This window comes from Triturus cristatus, chromosome 12 (genome assembly GCF_964204655.1).
Source record: "Triturus cristatus chromosome 12, aTriCri1.1, whole genome shotgun sequence".
NCBI lineage: Eukaryota > Metazoa > Chordata > Amphibia > Caudata > Salamandridae > Triturus > Triturus cristatus.
Window position 1 is genome coordinate 601,654,226 of NC_140595.1, and position 23,177 is coordinate 601,677,402.

At 44.4% G+C, this 23,177-nt stretch overlaps 1 protein-coding gene across 1 annotated transcript in view; it reads right to left on the reverse strand.

Moving 5' to 3' along the window:
* The window catches only part of NFAT5 (nuclear factor of activated T cells 5), a 796,538-nt gene that overhangs the window by 490,731 nt on the left and 282,630 nt on the right, over positions 1-23,177 (reverse strand).

Genomic DNA, 23,177 nt, shown 5'->3' on the forward strand with positions numbered 1-23,177 from the left:
CAATGTGGAATTACAGCAGCAACATCTATATAACTTCTTCAATAAGTACACCAGCAGCGTGTCTCGTGTATTAATGTTGTTCACTGAGCTGCCTACACATTCTAGAAATCATCGACAATTCTAACAGTGTCTAGGCGGCCTCCCCACATAGTCTTTTCTTTCCTTCATTTGAGTTTGGAACTGCAGCATAAAGTCTTCCTCACAGCTACCTGGTAACTCAGACCAGACTCCCTTTATCAGGGGTTTCAAACTTCCTTCCAGGGTAATGAAATATATACATATAAGCTACAAATTATGAATCTAAACAGAGATAGGTGACATAAATTAGTGATTATCCGGAAAACTTAACATGGATGTAGTGTTGCTGGATCTACATTAGACAACCCTGAATTAAACAGAAGGGATAGCTTCGGACACCGATGTAAATGCCTGTCCATCTGGCACTCATGAGACAAAAAAAAGTGTCTCTGGGGATTTGGAAACTTTCTCTTTGCCCTAGGGACAAATGCTAATCCCATAGATCAGTGGCAAGAGTGAACCATTTATGAGATCAGAAAGTTCAGGCTGTGACTGGATCTATGAGTCTGACATCCCTTTCTGAGACCCAAATGCTAGTTCTTTGGACACTACGCCTCAGAGTATACAGGAGATCACTCTAAAACGGTACTGTCAATCCCTCAGTGCATGCAGAGAGGATATTAACAACATTGGATACACTGTATCTTCTGGTCACAGGGCAAAAGGTGTATGGGAAGGCAGAACTTCAAATGGAACTGGATAATCTGCCATCTCCATAGATAAGAGTAAGTTATTACTGCCCAGCCCTCTACCACAAAGGCACTGCAGTATTTCTCATCCCGCATTCCCTCCTGCCCCACAGAAGGACCCTTTTTTAAAGTCTCTGCTACAGCTACTATTCAAAAGGTTTTAATAATTAAGTGTCTTGCTTGCCATAGTCCCAGGTGGTTGAGGATTACTAGCAAATTCCTATTTGTTTAGTGTTAAGTGGGCTCAAAAGAAATCTTTCAGGAAAGCATCTACAGCCAGGACATTGGAAGGGTGGGAGCCGTTGAATGCCTCTTCGTAAGCAAACGAACATGGATTAAGTGCAATTGCTGGCACACGCAGACAGGTATTCATACGTGGATATCTGGCAGTAAGGATTATGTACATGCAATGCATAAGAGCAATGCATGATGATATTTAATGCTGGGAGCTTGTTCCGCGCGGCAAAATCAGCACTGACTGCAGTACGCAGAGCGCAAGGTGGCGCTGCTTCTGTGCGACCGCTCAGCCACACGGCGGTTGGTGGAGTTTTCCTGGAACTCAGCACCACACCCGTAACACAGAGTGAGCTCAACTGGCAGATCAGAATGTATCGTCCATCCCTAGTCACGATCCTTGGTGCAAAGAACTGCTCACTAATTCTGTGCCTTGGTATTGATCACTGTTTAGTAATTAGAGTGTTTTGCCTAGGAGTCCTCTATTTTTGTTGATTAGAGTGTTGGGCCTTTCATCAATGCCCTTAAGAGCTTGTGACATGCTGAGCACAGTTTTGGGATGCACGCCACCCCAGAGGCAGATTTCAGCCGAGATCCTCTCCTTGGAGAGGCACAGTAATACAGCAGCATCAATTGAGGGTGCATAGTCATGGACTGCTTCTCCTCGTATCTCGTTGGCTTCCCCCCCACTCTCAGGTGAATCTAGTCTGGATGTGCTGCGGAGCCAAGCAACGGCAAGCATAATTTCCAAAGATATGGAGCACAAAGATATGTCACAGGCTGAAAGCCTTTTAAGTTTTTTTTCATCCATCATGTAGGCTTCCCATAGTATCCTCTGGTAAGGCAACAGTCTGTCTGTAGTGCAGTATACTCTGCACCACATCCCAGGACTCGGTCTAATTCACTCGCCCCTGCAAGACTAATCTGTGTAATCCTATCACGGATTGCTCCAGAAGGTGACTTATTATTCTTAGATTGCCAGTATAAACATTAAGAAGAGTTGAACACCATTGCAGTAATTTAGAGGGAGGCTTTTGAGGAGGAGATGCAGAGAGAACAGTCAAATCTTCCTGTGACGAGGAATGTGTAGATGACAACACATCACTACAGAGGGCAGTCTCTTATTGCCCCGGAACCCAGTCGGATTCTGTTGCTGGCCTCCAAGCACAGCATGAAACCCCACTGTGGGAAGGTTTTTGGTCTTCTAGGACCTTTGAAACACTGGGCGTTCATAATACTGGTGACAAGGCTAAGCCCAAGTCTGATAAATCCTTCTCGTCCCCCACACGATTCCTTCGAAAGGTTTAGATGGTCCTTTTTAAACAGATGAGCTCAGGCCCTTGAGGTAACTTGGGAAGTAGTCTGTGAATGTCCTGGAAGGAGGTGTATGTTTTCCACAGAGGAAACCTGTGATGAAGAACAGTCAGGGGGACCCTGATCAGAATGATGACTCAGGACATGAACGCGGTCCAAGTAGACACTGGCAACCGAAGGGTGGTCCCAAAAATCCCAAGATAGTGCCAGATTCTGACTGGGCAGGGGTTACCCCAAAAATTATGCATGGGATGCTGGATCCAGACCATGTTTATCATCTGTGTTCATCACTTTTGGCCCTGCAACGTAATCTGCTGGAGTACGCAAGCACTGGAATCTGAAATCCTCTGGATGAAATGGTGAGGGGCAAACTGAAAGCGGAATGCCCACAACCACTATTTGAGTGGAAAGTAGGGCATACCACTGACAAATGAGGAAAATGGCCATCTTCGTAGCAAAATTAATCGAGGTCCCAAAAAAGGGCATTGATCGTTCATGGTGGGCATGTCAGGACTGGATATATTGGGCCCTCCAGCTAAAATACGATATGGCAGAGGAAGAAAAGGACACTGGCAATCAAATAGCACCCTTCAGGCTGGGCACAGCGTGTCGTATTCATGCGGCAACATGAATTGTGCACTGTCAAATGAGATGTCACTCTCCTAATAAAAATAGACCCCAATTTGGGGGAACTGACTAATACAGAGGCTGGCGCAGTAGCAGATGGGTGACTTTTGGAAACCTATTTATTAAGGAGCTGAGTCTGTTTGAGACTACTATCTCATCACTCAACAAGGCAAAACAGTCAACTAAGGTGGTCTTTGGCCAAAAGATTGAAGTGGAAGTGGATCTGCCAGCTTTGCCAATTCAGGCGATATATCCTGGACCATTCCACTACCAAGCAGTATAGCAAGGGAAAGCAGTTCACTTACTCAAAGTGCTGACTGATGCAGCAGCGATCACATGGTCTTGTCATAAGAGCCCAAAGTGGAACTCCAGTGGCGGCCGTGGAACAGTGTGGCCATCATCGGTTCCTCATCAGATTTTGTAGTAGAATAAGATGTGAAAAAAATCAGTTTGGGAGTCGGATGCGGAGACATAACAGGTGGCCAGTGGTCGCCTCAGGAGAGTCTATTACACAAACTGCCTAGAACTCCTTACAGGGTCCTTTGCTGTGAAGTGCCTCATGAAAGAAAGAATCTCCTGTGGCATCCTTCTGAAGATGGACAATGTATCAGAAGTCCTATACATAAATCGTCTGGGGCACAAGGTCGAGAGCTCTGTCAGATTTGGCCAGGGACTTCTGACATTTTTGCCTGGATAACAAAATACCTTTCGGAGACGTTGAATTCCCCTGAAGATTGGAATTCTATGTACCTGAAGGATTTCAGTGCCTGGAAGCTGGGACACTTGATGTTCGAAAGACTGATGTGACGCTGGGGTCCATGCTAAGTAGGGCTTTTTTTTTATGACCCGATGCTCAATTTCCATGATTCTTCAGTTTGAGGCAGGAAACATTGGCAGAATCCATGGACGTGTTTCTCCAAGACAGGAGATAGATCACAGGGTATGCATTTCCCCAGTTTTCAATGACTATGATACGGACGGCTCAGGGCAGGAAACTTTCTTGGGTTTCTCCAATCCTATTTTCCGGACCCCTCATATTCTGAAGCACGTTCATGGCAGATCCCACACTCTGGCAGTGGAGAGAACACTTTGGTTGATGAAGTGGTGGATTACATGCATCACTGGAATACCCCAGGACTTTCAGAGCATGCTTCAGCATTTATCCCGAAGGAGTGGGCAGATTCTGCAACTAAGTGATATGATTTAGCATAGCATAGATGGTTGGTGTGTGAGACGGAAGCTAGATCCTGTGGGGGCAGATGTAGTTCACATTCTCAACTTCCTGTCAGAATTAGTGGAAGGCGGCATGGCATATCGCATGGTTAACACCTTTGGATCCAGAATTTCAGCTGGATTGTGCCTAGTAATGAATATCACATGTTACAACATATGCTATTACATTGTGGTTCTTTACAACGCGGTCGTTACGACGACAGCATTGTTAAACCGCAAGTCATTAGATCGACTTGCTGTAGGGGGCGCGCTGGACTTATCAATAGTATAATTTACTATTCCAACTCCAGCCTGCGCAACTAAATTATACTATTTCTTAGGTTAGAGCACCCCCTACAGCAAATCGATCTAATGACTTGCGATGTAAAGGCATTGCGTTATAACAATGCGGTTGTTGTAACGACCGCGTTGTAAAGGAACGCAATGTAGTGGCAGCGTTGTAAACGCTGTTTCCCCACAGGAATGGGATTCCAATCAGAGAACTTCCCTTAGTATGTAGACTTTTGAGAGCAGTGCGTTGGTCTACTACTCACACCTCTGAGAGGTGAACATTGTCTTAGACTGTTTAAGTAATTGGCTATATAATGAATTCTTTGTTACGGGACACCGCGGCTCCAGTCGCGCTGTCAGGCGCTCACAGACTACACTTCCCGTCAGCCGGACGCTCGCGGTCACGTGGGGCGTCTCCAACGCGCGTCCCACGTGATGCGGAAGCAGCCGATTTAGACGCGGCAGTCGGCGGAAGACGCTGCCGATTATTCTTGGATTACAGGCTTTCGGAGTTCCGTTGCTACATCGAGAGGTTGGATAAGGGGTGTCCGTGACACCAAATCTACGATTGTTTCAGTGCTTGGGGCATATTGTTCTGTCTTCGAATTAGGCATCACGCTAGGATTAATGCGTGCTTCGTCAAGGGGTTTTTACACCGCTTGCTGATTCTTGACAATCTGCTTCCCGGTAGATCCGAGGGTGGCAATCTTTCCCTACGTTGGTGAACTCTTTCCTTGGTTCCTAGTCCGAGTTGATGCGAGGGAAAGTCCACGGCATTGTCAGGTCTAGAGGGGACGCCCTCTGTGTTATAATCGTGTGCATTTAAAACTCGAGTGCATTTGAACTTGTGGACCTTTTGAACTTGTGTGTTTTAAACTTGGGTAGTTGGAGTACGAGTGACGTAACTCTACTCTTAGTGACTATTACGGAGTGGTGTCTTGGAAGCCACTTTGATCCGCCTTTGATTTTCCGCGCTCTTTAAGGCGCTACATATGCTGAACGTTTCTTGTAACTATATGACTGTGGATTTTCCAGTATTGCAGTGCATTTACATATGGGCTGTTCCTTCTTCTTCCTCTGAGGGTGCTTTGCTGTAGGAGGTTTCATACCCGAATCGTTGGCTCCCAGAGGCCTACGCTACACCCCTGAGGGTTGACACATCCTTCTTTTCCTTTACAGGTTAGTGAGGGCAAAGTGACGGGAAAAGGGAGAGTGGGGAAGCAGGAGTGTAGGAAGGGGGTCCAGGTACTAACCTTTGTTTTCTTGTGTCATCTACAGGTCTCCCTCCCTGCTGTTCCCATCCTTTCCTTCCCCCGCTTAACCACCCTTTAGTCTGTGTTACCTCGATATCCAGACTTGGGGAGGTTGGGAGGGGGACCCCTTAGAGCATCGAACCGACTCCGAGGATACGTTCAGGCCCGTGACATTCTTATCTAGGAAACCGTTATTGCATGTATGATGTTATAAAAGGGAGCTTTGGTTGTAAGGGCCTTGGATAGATCGCACAGAACATTTTCTGCTAAAGTCGTCACTTTTACTGAATCCAGGAACAGCAAGTCACATACCAGGATGGTCCATTAGGCGACTTTCCCAATAACCCAAAGCTTTGAGTAGAACAATGTATCAGGGAGTACGAATCAGTAAGGGAAGAGTTGATATCTCCTGGTACTAGGCAGTTGTCGATGGCGATTACGAAATCATATAAACTGGTTTCCTCTCCCACAATGGCTAGATGAGTAAGGTGGATCATGACTGAAGCAGGCATAGATACTTCAATTTTTGGAGTCCACAATGCTAGACGGAGCATGCATCCAAAGCTTTCACTTTCCGAAGGTGTTTGGAGGACATCTTTTATGTGGCTGATTGGTCATCAGAATCCACCTTTAAGGAATGTTTATTTCAAACACCTGATGAGAGTTAGATACATCAGGGAGTGTGAGTAAGCTTCAAACTTGCATAATCTGAGCCTTTGGTCTGGACACAGAAAATAAAATTTCCTAGCTACCCTGACAGTATCTGCGTATTTTCACACAATTTACTTTTTTGCATAAGAATATTGATGGATTTATGGTCAGCAGTGTGATTTCTGCATGAAGAAAGAGGTAGGCCTTTCTTTGGATACTGTTTTACAGGGAAGAAAGGCAATCTGATTGGTGGAATGTGATCACTGTTACTGTGTTCATGTTTTATTCAGGGTCATGGGAAATGTAGTCATGTTACAAAGTTATATTGGTTACAGCTGCTGGGAAATTAAACAGAAGAAAGGTTGCATAATCCTTCCTTCCCTGTTCCTAATAAAACCAAAACTTTCCTTCACAGTACTTTTTAACGGGAATCACTGTTGACCTGAATAGTCCTATCCACTTTTTTCAGTCACATTTTGTATAGTATCTTTGGCTTACTTTGGAAAAGCTAAAAAGTACATGACCAAAATGCATAATTCAACAGCCTAAAACAGGCTACATTGCCAATTCCATTAATTTACTTCAAAATAAGAGAAAATAAACCCTTTTTATATTCCAATGTATGATAGGGAAGGCTAGGGCAGTGTAACTGTATAGGCTTCAGTAAAGTGAAAGACAATAGAACAGTGCACCTTTAATGGCACCAAGATCTCCAGTGTTCCATCATGTTCTGCAGGTGGCAGTTGATTCAGTGATTTGGGAGGGTTGCTTATGATTTTAATGGAAATTTCCCAAAGAGAGAACTAGAATTACAGGTGGTAAACTATTCCAACTCCTTCAGGGGATTCTCCATTGATAATAAGCACTGAATAGAATGGCGAGCTCATCCCCTAAGCCGCAATGGAAAAGATAAAAAGGTTACAAAAAAAATGAAAAGATTTGTCAGAGGCTCGACCTATTGGGAATCTGCTTAAGTGTCTGAATCAAGGCACCAGTGTCTTGTAAAGATGTGAAAAGATCTTCATTTTGCTGTCTTGCAGATTTCAGAGATTGAAATATCTCAGTAATGCAGCAGTAGGCACTTTACTTTAGTTCAGATCAAACTAACACCCCTCTCACATCAAGAGTGTGGAGGGACATCTCTGCTAGAGCAGATTGATTCTGAAAAACTGACATGAAAGTCCGCTACCATTTTAGGAAGGAATGTGGAGTGAACCTATATCACTGCACTATTCCTGTGAAAAACTGTTTAAGATTTATGAAGCCAAAGAACCTGAATTTCACTAACCCTGTGTGCAGACGTCAAAGCGACTAGGAAAGAAGCTTTCAATGATAAGGGTTGAAGAGAAGCCTTAAGTATAGGCTCAAAGAAAAGGCCCATGAGATGTGATAGGACAAAATTCAATTCCCACGGACGTCTCCTGATGTTAGGATAAACTTTACTGCCTTCAATAAAATCCTTATCTACAGGAATTAAAAAAGGAAAAAAGAAATTTGTGACGAACGTTTTCTGTAGGCTGTGATAGCTGCAAACTGGCCTTTAACTGTGAGAAATTGCAGCTTCGCTTCAGCTAAATGAAGTAGACATGGAAGCAGTGGCTCTTCTTGGCAGGTGATAAGATAATAATTGTTCTGAGTACACCTGATGCAGAATCTCTTCCATTTAAAGATAGCTTTCTACCTTTTCTAAACACATTCTAGTACTTCTGAGGAAGATTCAAATGATCATATGCTTTGCATTTAAGAGCCAAGCTGCTACGTTCAAGGACTGAAGGCTGGAGTGCAGTATCTTGCCGTGGAACCTGTGCAGAAGGTCTGCTCTGCAAAGCAGCTCCATGTGGCCGTTCTGAGAGGTGGAGAAGATGTGTGAACTACCTTTGACTTGGCCACTCAGGGGTGATAAGAATCATTCTGGCCTTTGAATGAGCTAGCTTGATGATCACTGATGGCAACAGGGAACTGGGAGGAAAGGTGTAAAGTAATTTGCCTGACAGTTAATTCATAGGGCATTCTTCAAAGTGATATGTTGGTACAACCTCAAGGCGAAGTCTAGGTATTTTGTGTTTTCTCCGTTTGCCAAGAGGTCTATTTGAGGAAAACCCCAAGCTCAAAATAAGTCTTACAAAACAACTTTGTTTAATACCCAAATGTGGTTCTCTTAAATGGTTCTGTTAAGAGTGTCCACTTGAAAATTCTGGATGCTTGGTATATGGACAGCCATGATCCTGAGATTCTTAGACACTAGCCACTTCTAGATTGTTTGTGCTTCCAGGAACAGCACTCTGAATCTCGTCCTTTCATGCTTGATTAGAAAATTCATTGGCAGTGGTTATCTGTCTGGACAAGGAGAGAGTTTGTCTTGAAGGAAAGAAACAAAGCCTTAAGAGCTAGATGTACCACTCTCAACTGTAGGTGGCTGATGTGGTATGTATGTGCAATCAGAAAATCAAAGGCTTGATTCTGAAGGCGAAACGTGTGACCACCCCAACCCAACAGGAAGACATCCGTTACTACGGTCTTTGTTGGGATGTCTTGATGAAAACTCACTCCCTTGAACAGATTCTCTGGGAGACACCAACAGCTGTGCGATTGCACTTAATGCATTATTAGGGTCACTTTGACTTCAGAATTGCTTGAGAGCTGGTTCCACTGATCCTCCACACATTGTTGCAGAAATTTCATGTTCAGGCGTACCTTTGGTACAAGGAAGATGCAGCATGCCATTAATCCTAGGAGAGAGATCTGTCTTCCTATTTCGTGGCCTCCTTTCTTCAGATTGTAACATTTATGAAGGACACATAAATAACTCTTCTGAAGAAAACACTTTTGTGTTGACTGTATTTCAAACTGCTGCCTGGTAATGAAGTGATTGTATTGAGATGGAAATAGATTTTTCGTGATGTGAATGCAGTCCAATCGGTTGAGGGTGACAACAATCGCGTAATGTTGGAATGCTCGCTGATACACTGAAGCTTTGGTCAGCCAACTGCTTAGGTAGGGGTAGAGGAATATATTTAACCTCTCGAGATGTGCTGAAAAGACAGCGATGCAGTTGGAAAAGGTCCTGGGTGCAGACTTGAGACCAAAAGGAAGAACTTTGTATTTGTAAGGGTTACTTTCCGCTGCAAACATCAGGAATTCACTATGTTTTTCAGAAACAAAGTAGGTGAAAATAGACATCTTGCAGATCTATAGGGCACAGCCCATCGCTCTGATGGAATTGTAGATTGCTCTGAAAGAACATTCATACCTTTTCTTTCAAATCCATTTATTGGTTTCCTTCAGATCAAGAATGGTTCTGAACTCATTCTTTGGTCCTTTCTTCTTCACTAGAAATTAACAGGAATCCATTCCCATTCTGTTTTAGCAAGAGGATGGAAACCTCTTGCTTGAATTATTCTAAATGAAAACAGAATAACTTCTATGGTTGAACTGCAGATGGAGGACTCTTGAATCTGAGACAACATCCAGCTTTGAAAATATTCAGAACCCATTTGTCACTGGTTTTGGTTTTCCACTCTTCCAGGTTAAAATGCAATGCCACTCTGCTGTCTTCTTTTCAGCAACGTAAGAGCGTATGGACCACGAACCAGGTCTCGATGTTGATGGTGTCCTTCTCCTACACGTCAAGCAAATAGGTGCTGTACGTCTTCTCGAAGTGTCTGTCCTCTATATTGAACAGGGACGTTCTTCTACACCTGGCCTTCTCTTTTTGGATCTCCCCCTGTGGGATTCACCAGTGAGTGAGGGGAGGGGTACTGAGAGCGAGGAGCCTCTCTTCGCCCACCAAATGTTTCTCAAGCCGGCTAATCTTCTAACATTATCTCAGGGTGTGTCTGGAGAGGGAGCTACAGTGACGACCTCTTCTGGGTCCATTTGTCTGCCACAATATGGGAAGTTTAAAAAAAGATGGCATTTTACAGAAAAATAACATTTCCCATCAGGAAATTAGAGAAAAATACTCTCTGCCCTAAAGGACATTGAGTGAATCACCTTTAAAACAACTCTTAAGTGACTTTAAGAACGGGGCATGGGGGAGCCATACAAAGGCTGAGCTCAGTGCTTCATAATCCTGTCAGCAGGAGCCGGAAAAAAAGAACAGTTAAATGTCCCTTACAGAGCAGGATGGGACACCGGAAGTCTGGGTGCCCTTCAGAGCTTAGTGCTCTTTTCTCTTTTTTTACATTGGTGTAGCTTAAACAGTTACAGTGCCCTATCATAGGCTTTAAACGAAAAGAAAAAGGCGTTGTGAATTATGTTTTTAAATGATTTTTTTTATATACAGTGAAATGTTAAAGATGATTTTATGTTCTTCTATCTTTTAAAGTAAATAAATAAATTGGCAATACTGCCTGCTTTTAGGTTTCTAAACCATACATTTTGGTAACATGTACTTCCCGGCCTTTCTGAAGTAAAGTGAAGATGCAACACAAAATGTGACTTGGAAAAAAGTGCTCCAGGACACCTGCATATGGTTGGGAATATTCAGTGCTCATGCTCATCAATGGAGAACATGCAACACACAAACATAAACTCTCGGGTCTGAGCAACTTTAGAACTAGAGCATGAAAGGAGAGATACTATAGTCAAGCTGTGTCTAAAATGACAGTGAACAAATCAGAAAGGAAAGGAATCCCTTTAAGGATGAATGCCCTCACTCACCCGAAGGTGACATGCTTCATCATTTAGGCTTTCTCCTCTCAGTGGGAAAACCTAGTCCCACTGAGGGCTACAACCACCGCACTGAGAAGTGGGAGCTCAGGGATGTTTTTGTTTAAGATTTTAGGATACTCAAATCCCAAAGATGAGCACTAATGTGAGAAGAGGGCGCAGCGCAAAGAAATTCAAAAGTGTGTGAAGTGTGAGCTAAAACTGGCTAGCGCTATTGAAAAAATGATTTTTATTGACTCATTAGCCCTGCCAGAGATAAAAAACAGTGCAAAGCAGTTACTATTGAAAACTGCTAGATGACAAGGGTCAACATGTTTCAGCCAATGACCATCTCAAAAGTATTTGTGGCTTTCATCAGGACCAAAAAACGAAGCTGCTGCTAGAAAGTGTTACACACGTGCAAATAAAGTTTGAAAAAAAGACCAAACCAGTTAATGCTTTAGCGGATACAATCTCGCTGGAACTTGTCCAATCTGTGGGACAAGTGAGCCCACCTCAACCTGGTTACAACTCAGGGAAGGGAGCCCCGCTCTCTCCGTAGGACTAGGTTTTCCCACTGAGAGGAGAAAGCCTAAATGATGAAGCATGTCACCTTCGGGTGAGTGAGGGCATTCATCCTTAAAGGGATTCCTTTCCTTTCTGATTTGTTCACTGTCATTTTAGACACAGCTTGACTATAGTATCTCTCCTTTCATGCTCTAGTTCTAAAGTTGCTCAGACCCGAGAGTTTATGTTTGTGTGTTGCATATTACGTATTAGGGGAATGAAACTTCTCGTAGGTCTTTAAATCTGTTCCCTTGGACCCCCCTTATCCATTTTGTGTGTTATACATATCAATGGAGAACCCCTGAAGGAGAACTGTAGCTTATATATGCACATTTTCACAACAGTGAAGACATTTTTTGAAGAAAATCAATCACAGGGCCACTATTGAGGGAGAAATTACTAGATTTCCTCTTTCCAATTGCTTCAAAGATGATCTTGATGAAGCTGCAGAAAATCCAGAATCGCATGGTCAGATAGGTGTGGAAGCTTCACACTACTCAAATCTGAATACAGATATGAAAATGAGTTACTGGCTTCATTTCCCGCAAAATTTGAATATCGAACTTTGATGATGGTGAGCCATCAGGATTATCCAGAACACAGGAATTCATCATTTAACTGGTATATACCCAGGAGGGGGAACTTACTTTATATGACTAGGAGGTTTTAGTAATTCTGCAATTCCAGAGACATTCTGCAGGAGGAAAGTGTTGGGAAGTGATTGGTGCTCCTCTTTGAAACAGACGTCTGTCGATTTTAAGGACGTACAGGACCTAGGTACACTTAAATAAGTTAAAAATGTTCTTATTCATCGGGTCTCAAGATATTGTTTGGGGGTCAATGCACAGAAATTGGATTCTAATAGGATTTACGTCTATACAAGCAATTGAACTTGGAAAATGTGCACACTTTCACTCTCCTTTTTTAGCTCCACTATTTACCTTTCGATACTTATTACATTATAATTACGTTCATACGTTCCTATTTGTTTTAGATAATGTTTATATTTTACATAATATACAACTGTATAAGACCATGGAATATTTATGTAAGCAGCACCCACATTTTGAACTAGCTCTCTCTGAGAGCCAGCAGCTGTATCAGGTGACCTACTTTCCTGCTGCTGAGGCACTGAATCTCTGACAAAACTGCCCTCACTAAAGGTATACCATGAATTGAGAACAAGATGGATGATAGTAAAGTAGTGGAGGTTGACCATCAGAAAAATGGAGTTAAACCCTAGTAAATATCTTGTTAAGGCCTGTCAGTCCTGCTTTTCTTCTTGTTGCAAAGAGGCATGCTATCCTATCGTCTGAGTTTTCACCCAAGGTTGCCAACACAGAGGAACTTTATACTAAATTAGATTCTCTACACTCGTGGTGCAATCAAATCTCAGCAATTCCCTCTACGGATGATTTTGTTTTGGTGCCATGCTGTCCATATTCACCCTTCTAATGTTTTCTCTTCTTGGATGAAAAGTAAGCTGTTGATCTACAGCCTTTGCTGTAGTTGTTCGGATTCACCCTTCCATTGCTTCATCTTTTGGAACAGATTTTTTCTCATATTTTTGTGAACACACAAAAATATGATAAAGACTGCAAATATCAAGTATCAAACTATATATTTTATTTTATGCAATAGCACTGATGCAAATATGCTGGGTGAATAGTTTAATGTGAGAAGGTACACTGCAAAATAAGGAGAATGCAAAAACACTCTTGTACGGAAGTGTAGGTCCGGTAATTACTATTTCAACTCCAGTTACAGTTTAAGTGTGCCATCAAGCTAATGGTAGGAGTAGGTTGAATATTTTTTTCTTTTTTTTCCATACTTATTTTCTCTTGTTGTTGAACTACAGCCTGGGAGAGACCTTAGTGAACACTCTAAGCACTCCAAGCTGTTGGCTGTTCATTTCAGCCTACTGGTTGAAAAGATGCCTCATATTACACAGTTCACTACCCCGCTTCCCCGATCACGCAGAGATCCGATTATATATTCTTTTGTGCCTCTACCCTGCAGGGTACTTCTTCCCTACTGTTGACTAACTGGGAAAAGTTCTGTTTTGTTTAGGAGTTGCGATTGTGTTTCAGCTCCATCACTTCCCTTTAGCCTAGAGTACTGCTGTCATCAAGAACCGCAAGCACTGACATGGGTTGTGACATCATGGCAATTGGAAGTTTGCCTGGCTCTTGCGTGTTTATTGGAAGGGTCACATACTCTTGCTAGGCCTTGATTTTTTTTTAACCAAAATGTGGATACTTTGTATCATCAACACTAAATGCCTGTGCAACTGAGGGTCAATTTTATAAGTTCAATAACTTACCTAATACAAAAGTGGCTTTCAGATTTGCCTGATGAGCACAAACTGTTCTCCTAGAGAGATCATTTGTGCTGCATAGTAAAAGGACCATGCCTTTCTTAATATCCAATCCAACTGGGACCTGAAAGGCTTCCAACCTGGAGAGCTGCAGCAGGGGGGACATCCGATTGTTGTTAATGCTGCTGGTGGGGCCCGGATTAGTTCTCCCAGTTACTGAGGAGGCGGTTGCAATAGATCTACGCGCTGGGCAGGCACAGGAATGCTGTTGAGAACTCCCGCAAGCCAGGGACGCCCCATTGCTGTTGGTGGGGCACAGACGTATCTCTCACAGCAGCTGCGGAGGCAGCCACATTGCTCTACATACTGAGGGGGTGCATAAAAGCCGTTGAAAACTTCCACAGTACGGTCTCGTCTGCACACATCCGTGGTCAGTCAAGGCTAGACTGGGACACCACCTTACACTTGATTTCTAAGATTGCAAGTGGTCCCGTATGTTTTTAGATTTTATGTCTTGTCTCCTCGTCTTATAACCACGGGTAGAAGGAAAACCATAACAATAGCTGCCACAAAGAATAATACTACTTCTAGCTCAACCTCAATTACAAATTACCTCTGAGGGGTCATGAGGATGATAAATAAAGAGATTGTAAATGTGGAGGAGAGATTGGAAGAGATGCAGCGTGTGGTAACTGAGGCCCTAACAACAGTGGAAGAGTCTAAGGGTGTCCAAGTAAACTCTCCTACAGAAAAGTCTCACTCACAACCTAAGCTTAATCCACGTTTATCCCATACTCCTATTTCCCCAATTGTAAAGCTTTAATCATCCATAGTGCGACCTCCACCTGCCAATAAGGAGGTCCAACCAAGTCAACCAAGCAAACGGAGGATAATATTACAGGAGTTGACATGGTCTCTTATGTTAAGAGTGCTTAGGGCAAAAATATAGAGAATTCGGTAAAGTTGGCTCTAGAGGCGAAAACAAACAAAACTCATCCAGTTCAAAACAGGCCTATAACAGGTTTTGGAGCTTATGGAAAAGCAGACCCCTATTTCAAGTGTGCCAGTGCAAAGACCTGGTGAAGTTGTAACAGGATGCATAAATGATATGGCAAATGGTGAATCCACCTCATCCCCCCAGGAGAGCATAGCACGACGATACGTGCAACTGAGATCATATCAGATAGAGGGATGTATGACAGAACCCCACGCATGCCTTTACAACGTGGTCTTTACAATGCTGCTTCCTAACCACACATGTCTTTACCACAAATGTTTTTACTATGCATATGCCTTTAAAATAAAAATGTAAGTATTTTACAGGTGAGTATAAACCGTGTGCGTGGGTATATACACACACACATATATTTACAAATGCATGCATATATATGTATGTATGTATGTGCATAAGGCAAATGCTACTTACCTGTATGCATCTGTTCTTGGCATGTAGAGCTGCAGATCTACACACTGTGCATAGATCGCCATCTGGTGTTGGGCCCGGATGTTTGCAGTTGTTTTTCCTCATGGAAAGTCTTTGGAAGTCACAAGGTATGTGACTCCTTCTTTGGATCGTATTGCGCATGGGCTTCGTCTCCATCCTCAGATTGTTTCTCGCCAGCAGGGAAATGATGGAGCGTAGTAAGAAACAGTGAAGATGCCCATGTGTGTTGTATCTAAAAAAGATGAACTGGAACAGATAAAGGTAGGCGGGTGGGCATGTGTAAATCTGCAGCTCTACATGCCAAGAACAGATGCATATTGGTAAGTAGCATTTGCAGTTCGAGGCATATGAGCTGCAGATTACACACTGTACATAGATTATATAGCAGTACCCATCCTTAGCGGCGACCACCAATATCTGTTGCAGTGGTTTGAAACAATGTCTTGAGTACAGCCTGGCCCACACTAGCTTGTTGCTTAGTTTGCACATCTACACAATAGTGTTTAGTGAAAGTGTGCGGTGTTGACCATGTACCTGCTTTGCAGATATCATCTAAGGGGATGTTCCCTAAGAATGCCATGGAAGCCCCCATCTTCCGTGTAGAGTGGGCTTTAGGGGGAACAGATAGCGTTTGTTTTGCTTTGTGGTAGCAAATCTGAATGCATTTGACAATCCACCTAGCAATCCCAGATTTGGAGATGGGGTTGCCTTTATGTGGTGGTGAGAAGGAAACAAACAGTTGTTTGATTTTACGAAAAGGTTGTGTTCTCTCGATGTAGTAGAGTAAGGCTCGTTTTACATCCAGTGTGTGGAAAGCTCTTTCTGCAACGGTTTGTGGTTGCGAGAAGAATACGGGTAGTTCCACAGATTGGTTTAGGTGAAAGGGAGAAATGACCGTAGGGAGGAATTTTGGATTAGTACGGAGAACAACCTTATTATGGTGCATTTGCAGAAAAGGTTCTTGAATGACGAGTGTTTGTATCTCACTGACTCTTCTGAGGCAAGTGATGGCTACTAGAAAAGCAGTTTTCCATGTTAGGAATTGAAGTTCACATTTGTGTAGAGGTTCAAAGGGAGGGCCCATTAGTCTGGTGAGAACGATGTTTAGGTTCCACACAGGTTAGGGTGGCACTCTGGGGGGGAATTATTCTTTTGAGGCCTTCTATGAAGGCTTTTAGGGCAGGTACTTTAAAGAGTGATAGGTGCTGCCTGTTTTGTAGGTAGGCTGCTATGGCTGCAAGGTGCAGTCGAATAGACGTGTAGGCTAGATTGCATTTCTGCAAGTGTAGTTAATAGCATATGATGTGTTGAATGGACACATCTAAGGGATTGAAGTTATTGCTGTGACAATAGACTACAAATCGTTTACACTTGGCTGCGTAGCAAGCTCTAGTGGTAGGATGTCTAGCTTCTCTAATGACGTTCATACAGTCTGGGGGTAGATTTAGATAACGAATACTAGGATTTCAGGAGCCAGATCGCAAGGTTGAGCTGAGCTGGGTCCGGGTGTCTGATCTCTCCATGGTTCTGGGTTAAGAGGTGTGGAGAGAGGTGTAGCTTTTGGTGAGGTACTACTGATAGTTCCAGCAGTGTGGTGTACCACGGTTGTCTGACCCAAGTCGGAGCTACTAGGATTAGTGCGAGGGAATGTTGTTGTAGTTTGCGCACCACTAATGGAATAAGTGGGACAGGCGGAAAAGCGTACGCAAATCTGCCTGACCAGTTCATCCATATCGCATTGCCTTTGGACAATGGGTGTGGATACCTGGCGGCGAAGCTTGGGCATTTGGCGTTTGTGGGTGGCGAAGGTGTCCATCTGTGGATGCCCCCACATTTGAAAGTACGGGTGAAGAACTTGTGGATGGAGTTCCCACTCGTGGATCTGTTGAGTTTGTCTGCTCAGGAGATCTGCTGTAATGTTTGAGTCCTGGGACATGTTGGGCTAGGAGAAAGATTTTTCGGGGTATGGCTCATCTCCATATGCTCTGTGCTAGCTGAGAGAGCTGCGGAGTGTGTGTGCATCCTTGCTTTTGTATATAGTACATGGCTGTCATTTTGTCTGTGCGGACTAGGACTGCCTTGCCTGAGATTTGTGTTTGAAAAGATTTTAGGGCTAAAAATATGGCTAGTAACTCCAGATGGTTTATGTGGAGTAACTTTTGTTGAGGTGTTCACCTGCCCTGCATGGTCTGATGTAGTAGGTGAGCTCCCCAGCCGGAGAGCGATGCGTCCGCTGTTAGTACTATCTGAGGAACCGGTTCCAGGAATGGTCGCCCTTTGGTAAGGTTTTTGGTGGTCCACCACTGCAGAGAGCAATGGGTACGACCGTCTACCAACACAAGATCTGTCAGTTGACCCTGGGCCTGGTTCCATTGGCGCGCTAAGCACTCTTGGAGAGGACGCATTTGGAGTCTTGCGTGAGGTACTATGAATATGCAAGAGACCATCATCCCTATTAGTTTCATGAACACTCGAGCTGGAAGAGTGTGTTGTGTCAGAAATTTGGCGCGTAGAGTCTGAATGCTTGTTATCCTGCCAGGACTGGGGTAGGCTAGCACTCTTGAGGTGTCTATGGTGGCACCGAGGTATTGTTTTACGTGGGATGGTTGTAGATGGAACTTTGCGTGGTTTACTGTGAAGCCCAGTTCGTGAAGTAGCTGGATAGTGGCGTGCGTGTGTTGTACACACTGGTTGTATGAGCTGGCTTTTATTAGCCAGTCGTCTAGGTATGGGAAGACATGAATGTGTTGTCTTCGCAGGTGTGCGGCCACTACTGCTAGGCACTTGGTAAATACTCGTGGTGCTGTGGTGACTCCGAATGGAAGCACTTTGAATTCGTAGTGTTGGCCGTCCACCACAAATCTGAGGAACTTCCTGTGAGCATTGTGAACAGGAATGTGGAAATAGGCGTCTTTGAGGTCTAAAGTGGCCAGGAAATCGTTTTGGGAGAGCAGGGGAAGTACCTGTTGGAGTGTGACCATGTGAAAACGGTCTGAGTGGATATATTGGTTCAGGGGCCTGAGGTCTAGGATGGGCCTTAGCATGTCGTCCCTTTTTGGTATGAGAAAATATAGGGAGTAAACCCCTATATTGTGTTGGTTGATAGGAACTAGTTCTATTGCCCCCTTTTGTAGGAGGGAGATTACCTCCTGCTTTAGTAGTGTTAAATGTTCCTGTGACATTGGGCGATGTGTTGGTGGAATAGATGTTAGTTCGAGGCAATAGCCTGACCGAATTATTTGTGTTACCCATTTGTCTGAGGTGATGGTAGTCCAGACAGTAAGGAAATTGTGGAGTCTGCCCCCGACCGGAGTGGGATGGTCTAGGGGGAGTGGAGGGAAGTCATTGGGTAGGGGTGGAGGCAGAGCGGGAGGTGTTTGTCTGGTCTCTGCCTTTATTATTGTTGCTTCTGTAGCTGCCTCTTTGGTAACCCGTTGTAAAGGTGGATTGGGTAGGGGATTTATAGGAAGTGGAAGCGGTGTCTGAGAAGTAGCCTCTGGATGTGCTTCGAAAGGAAGAGCGGCGAAAAGAGCGCCTGGGAGTGTGCGATTGTAAGGCTCCCATAGATTTCTCCGTATCTGTGTCTTCTTCATTTTTTCCAGGGCCTCATCAACTTTTGAGGCCGAACAGATGTTCCTGGTCAAAAGGGTGGTTCAGGATGGAAGCTTGCACCTCTGGTTTGAAACCTGAAATCCTTAGCCAGGCATGGCGACGGAGGAGGACGCTGGTGTTAATTGCCCTAGAGGCGGTGTCAGCTGCATCTAGGGCACAGCGGATGGAGGTATTGGTGATGGTTTTGCCCTCCTGAATGAGTTCATTGGCTCTATTTTTATATTTGTCAGGGAGGTGTTGCATTATGGCTTCTAGTTCATTATAATGGCCCTGTCGTATCTTACCAGAAGCGCTTGTGTATTTGCGATGCGCCATATGTTGGCAGCCTGGGATGCAGTGCGCTTGCCGGATGCGTCCAGGAGTTTCGACTCTTTATCAGGTGGTGGTGCTTCACCTGAAGCTTGGGAGTTTGTTTGCTTTCGTGCTGTAGACACTACTAGGGAATCTAGTGGTGCTGGACCTCTGATGTAGGCCGGATCTGTAGGGGCGGCCTTATATTTTTTGTCTATGCGAGGGTTGATTACCCTGGCTCTGAGTGGATCTTTAAAGACCTCCGGCGCGTGCTTGATAACTCCTTTGAGCATGGGCAGGATGGAGGTGGCCCTGTGTGTGGTGTCGAAAGTATCAAGGAGGAAGTCCTCCTCCTTGGGGTCGGTATGGAGATCCACACCTTGGTAGTGTGCAGCCCTCTGGAGTAGGTGGATGAACCCCAATTAGTCTTCTGGTGGGGATGGTCTCGAAGGGTAGAGATCATCCTGCGGAACGTTAGGAATGTCAGGAATGTTAGTCGTCCCATGGGTCTGGGGAGCCTGTCGGAGTGGGGTCCCCTGTAGGTTGGTCATGGGGCTCGTCCCCTATGTCATCATAGCCATCATCATTGTCATCATCCGGAGAGGGTGTGGGGGAATGATGAGGTGGGGGGGAGAAGGAGGTGGTGGAGGAGGAGGTGGAGGGGGTGGAGGAGGGGGTGAAGGTATTCTCCGAGGGGAAGTAGCAAAGTCTTTCCTCTTTGGAGGTGGAGCTGGGGCAGGCTTGTCCAGCTGTCTCTTTTTGATGCTGAGCATCAAATGTCCAGTTTTAGGATCCTTGACCAGTGTTTTTTTGCAATGGATCAGGCTTAAAAAGTTCTTCAGAGAGTGGCCTGTCAGTCAGTGCCGAAGGTGTCGGGCCGTAGGTTTTTTGGTTTTAGAGTCTGCACTAGTGCGCTGTTTTGCACTATGCGGCTTCTAAAGGGCTGGTTGGTTGCTCGGCTCCGAGATGGTTTTCGTCTTCGAGATATGGGTGTCGGTGGCCTTGTGTTTTTTGGTCGGTTCCGGGGACGGTGTCGGTACCGAGGAGCTTGAGCTGGTTTTCGGCACAGAGTGCTTCGGTAAGGAGCTCGGTGCCGAGGAGGAGGCCATTTTCTTTTTTGGCGTTGGTGCGGAGGAGTGTTTCTCGGGACCGACGGTGGGCTGGCTCGAGCCCGAGCCGCAGGAAGGCTTAATAAGCTTCTTTACCGGTCCCAAAGGTGCGGTGTGGGAAGCAGTGTTCTTGGTCGTGCCTAGGTTCGGAGGCGAAGGCGTGACCGAAGCCTTTTTCGATGCCGTCGAGGGTATGTGGGGGGGGGGGGGGGGGGGAAGGGGGGGGTGGATTGCAGTACTCACGACCCTCTGTGCCGGAGTGATGTCCTCCACATCTGAATCGTCGGCTTCGGTGGCGCTGACGAGGCCCTCGTCGGTGTGTTGTCCTTCCGGAGCGTCGACGCCTTCTCCGAAGATGTCATCTGGGATCGCCGTAGACAAGTGTGCCATAGTTCTTCTTGCACTTCGGTGTCAAATGGTTTTCTTGGACCGGAAGGATTTGCACGCCGGACAGTCTCGAGCCTCGTGTTCAGGGGAGAGGCAGAGGTTGCATACTTCGTTTAGATCGGTGTGGGGGAATTTGGACCCACATCGAGGGCACTTCTTCAAGGGAGTCCTTTCCATTAGCCAGGACCGGTACTTGGGTAGGCCCGAAGGCCGTCGTCGACGACTGGAATCGAAGGTCTTGATCGATGAGAGCCGCGTCGAGTGAGGGGATCGCGATCGAAAACAATACAGCGAAAAGGGGTGAGGATTGCGCGTCGATTGGAGAACTGGAAACTGTTCGGAACCGGAGCGCGAAGATCACATCCGAGCCCAATGGCGGAAAAACCAATCTGAGGATGGAGCCGAAGCCCATGCGCAATACGATCCAAAGGAGGAGTCACATACCTTGTGACTTCCAAAGACTTTCCAAGAGGAAAAACAACTACAAACATCCGGGCCCAACACCAGATGGCGATCACATGATCACACACACACGATCACACACACACACACCTCACCATATCAACCCACAACCCCTAAACCCATACCCACCCTAAACTCTGAAAATACCCCTGCCCCCCAAAAACTCATACTCACCCTAAACCCTTAAAATACACTTGCCATCCAATAACCCACAACCACCCTAAAAAAGCCCTCACACACACATATATATACACACACATACTTAATATACTTACTTGCTTAATACTTACATTTTAGTTGTAAAGGCATGCATGGTAAAGGTATAGTCGTTATCAAAGTTTGCTGTTTCACCAGACAGAGCTCCTGACTAAGCATGGTTATCCATTTGAAGGAAGCTCAACACGGGCAGAATCACAAACAAAATCAGGAGAAGAGAGTCAGGCGCACGAAGCAATCTATCAGGGGATCAAAGTCATTTATCATCAAAGGATATCTTGCATCTTCCTCCGGAAGCTACACCCTATCTGTTGATTCTAATAGGGGTTCCAGGTTTGAGCCCTTTCAGAAGGTAAACTTGAGAAGAACTTAAAAAAAAATCAATAACCTTTTTAGCACAAAGGATATCAAATGCGAACCAGTTATCCAAAGAGATTTTGATGGTGAGAAGAGTCAAATGGATAGAAAACTCTAGGGAAAACAGTGGAGGGAGATTGGATCATATTTAACTTTAGACATCCTTATATGGTTGAACATATTCTTATATCTCTCTATAACGTACACTTACAAGGTACTCATATGAGGCGCAAAATAAATGTTGTTCCATTGGGATCTTTCTACAGACCTGAATATTTCCTCCTCGCTTCAAACCAATACCCAAATAAAGTTCCTAACATTATGCCCAGTCGTAGTTATTCGATCTCCTGGAGAGGGATGGGGGTTCATACATCTTATATTGCACCAGTGATAAACACGGGCAATGAATTTACAGAACTAGTCGTAATAACTACATATGTGAGAGGTTTGCCTGAAATAATAATAGTCTCATGGAATATGGCAGGACTGGCCAACAAGCCAGCATGGAGGACAGATCCAAATATGTTAATGAAGCACAAAGAAACAGTTAGTGGACTCATTTGATGCTGATTGCTTTACATCCATCTGTACAGCATGGGCCACCCAATCCACTATTGGTAGGGCAAAAGGCAGTCTTGTTGTACTGGCAACCAGAGCTCCTTTAAAAGTGTTAAAAACATGTTTAATATCAATATATTACCATTTGGTGTTATTGTCCTCTGATGGCAACCCTGATCTTTTGATGATTATTTTTTACAATAAAATTTTGGGTGCTTCATAGTTTAAGGCAGTAGAAGCCTTGGAGATGGACTTAGATTTTATTTCTTATAGTTCAAATTATATTTCTATAATATGGGCTGGTGATTTTAAAGTTACCAAATGTCCTCTTTCTTCAAAACAGGGGTGCAACCTCGCCAATACTCAGGGTGAGGCCTTTGGACATTTTAGGCACTGCCCTTATGGTACAGTTTTAAATAAATTAATGTTGTAGCAGCCTATTACCAAAGTGGTGTCCCTCAACCTCTCACTTTACTGTTACAGGAGGCAATAGTAATATTGATCGTATTCTTGCCTCCGTGAACAACATGATTATACCTACAAAATTTTAACTAGGGGAAAATTGCATCAGTGATCATAATCCAATTATTTTAACGGTACAAATAAGTTTACAAACAGTAAATAAGATAGGCAGATTACTGGATATCATCCCTGTTGAGCAAAACGATAATAAAATAGACTAGAGTTGACCCTTCTAGCTTCATCTCAAATCTAACAAAGTCTAGTTCACATTTCTTGATCATAAGGCTAACAATTAGCAGATTATAAAAGAACACGATCAAATCTTTAACTCCATCAGCCAACTACTCTCTAGGGAAATTAAGGGTAAAGGACAGAGCAAAAAGGAAGGTTTAATCA